The following is a 2,500-nucleotide window of genomic DNA, read 5'->3' as shown; positions in this document are numbered from 1 at the left end:
AGGTTTGAAGATTAATGGCGAACATTTGAACCACCTAAGATTTGCAGATGGCATTATTCTTATTTCAGAAAAAGCGGAAGACTTGCAAGACATGCTGAGTAATCTAAATAATGAAAGTCTCTAAGTAGGCTTAAAATGAATAAAAGTAAAACCAAAGTAATGTTTAACACGAAAGTTCAAAGTAAAGAGATTATAATCGATGATAGTCTTGAAGAAGTTAAATAGTATAATTATTTAGGCCAGATGGTGAAAGTGACGAAAGATCATGATAGTGAAATAAAAAGACGCATTACAATTGGTTGGAAAGTGTTTGGTAAGTATAATAAGATCCTGAGAGGCTCTCTACCTTTATGTTTGAAACGCAAATTTTACAATCAATGCATTCTGCCAGCAATAATCTACGGGTGTGAGACTTGAAAACTAACGAAGGCAATTGAAACAAAACTAAGGACTACACAGAGGAGAATGGAGAGATCAATGATGGGAATAACGCTAAGAGACCGAAAGAGAGCAAGTTGGGTGAGAGAGCAGACAAGAGTGAAAGATACTGTGGAGGCAGTAAAAGAGAGGAAGTGGTATTGGGTAGGTAAGTTAATGCGAACGACTGATGAACGATGGAGCAAGTGTGATACTGAGTGGATGTCGCGAGATTGGAAGAGTGGAAGAGGGAAACCAGACAGAAGGTGGAGAGACGAGATATAGATGTTTACAAGGATGCATTTAAAAAATTCCTTGCAAAATGTGTAATCAATTTTACATAGGTCAAACGCCAAACCCTTAAACATTAGAATTGAACAACATAAGAGAAATATTAGGGATGGCAATAATTCGAGTGGTATTTTCAAACATATTGAATTAAATAATCATCCAGTTGATTGGGATAATGCTCAGCCAATCTATTATACCAACAACATAATAGCAAGAAATTTAATAGAGTGTAGTTTGATTCATACCACCAGTAATCAAAATACCAACCTTCATAAAGGCTTATACAGACTTGATAATCTTATTTGTCAAGAAATTAGTAAATGATATCAGGTAAATTGTAACCCATCGACACTATGTGACCCTGGCGACTGTGACCTGATGTCGCCCCACCATCATAAGTTAATTGACAATGACTTTCCGCCCCCCAGGGGGTAATTGGCCGCTACCCATATCCAAACTGTCCTGTTCCTTTGTTTCGTGTATATATTATGTATGCATTTCTATTACTTTGTACTTGTTGCACTGAAGATGTAATATACGAAAGCGCTCTGCTTCGTTAGTTTCCTTTTTCCAAGTGGTCTACTTTGCATATATATATATATATATATATATATATATATATATATAAATATATACATACATACATATATATATACATATATATATATGTTTATATATATACATATATATATATATATATATATATATGAAACGAGGAAGAGCATCTTGGAAAGATGGTATATCGATAGGTTGGCGCGGTCGTGTGAATCATGGAATGCTATGGAGGCTTGTTTTCAGCAGTGGACTCGGGATGTCTGATTTTATATATATATATATATATATATATATATATATATACATACATATGTATATATACATATATAAATATATATATACATATATATATATATATGTATACATATATAGATATGGATAGATGGAGTGGATGTGGAGATGGACAGAAGAGGAATAAATAAAGTGACCTAGATGGAAGCAGCACAGGACCGAAGGGTATGGAGAGGATTACTGTTGGCGGACCAGAATCTACATGAGGTTCAAGATCCAGCGGAGTGAGTGAGTGTATATATATATATATAAGTATATATATATGTATATATACATATTATATATATAAATATATATATATATATACATATATATATATATATATATATATATATATAACGTAAAAAACACTGTTGGAGTAGAAAAGACTGGAAACGGTGAATCTATATATTTCGATTGCAAACTGCAATCCTCTTCAGTAGAAGATTGCAGTTTGTAATCTAAATGTATAGATTCCCCGTTTCCAGTCTTTTCTACTCCAACAGTGGTTTCTACGTTATTGACAAATGTGTGATTACATTTTTCACCTGTAATATATATATATATATATATATGTATAAATATAAATATATATATATATACATATATATATATATACATATATATATGTATATATATATATATATATATATACATATACATATATATATATGAAACGAGGAAGAGCACATTGGAAAGTTGGTATATCGATAGACCTCCTGAAAGACGCAGGGAAAGAAGTTCATATTAACCTCTTCGATAAGATGACGCATATTAAGGCGTCACAAGGCACGAGTGGTCATACGAGAATACCGGCGTCGACATTTTGACCATATTTATTATTCTGGATGTAACTAAGTAACCCCCGAAATATTTGAACTGATTTGATCATATTTTCTGTTTGTTATTACTCAGAGTGAAAGATAACGAGTTATACAGCAGTGATTTTAAATCTTGTAACGCGAGT

General features: G+C 32.4%; 1 protein-coding gene across 1 annotated transcript in view; it reads right to left on the bottom strand.

The window, feature by feature from the left end:
- The window catches only part of LOC143033637 (cuticle protein AMP1B-like), an 8,826-nt gene that overhangs the window by 6,204 nt on the left and 122 nt on the right, over positions 1 to 2,500 (bottom strand). The window lies entirely within an intron of this gene.

This window comes from Oratosquilla oratoria, chromosome 16 (genome assembly GCF_046742065.1).
Source record: "Oratosquilla oratoria isolate Oo_2021 chromosome 16, ASM4674206v1, whole genome shotgun sequence".
Classification (NCBI taxonomy): Eukaryota; Metazoa; Arthropoda; class Malacostraca; order Stomatopoda; family Squillidae; genus Oratosquilla; species Oratosquilla oratoria.
Note: the sequence above shows the minus strand (reverse complement) of the source record. Positions and strands in the feature narration are given on the sequence as shown.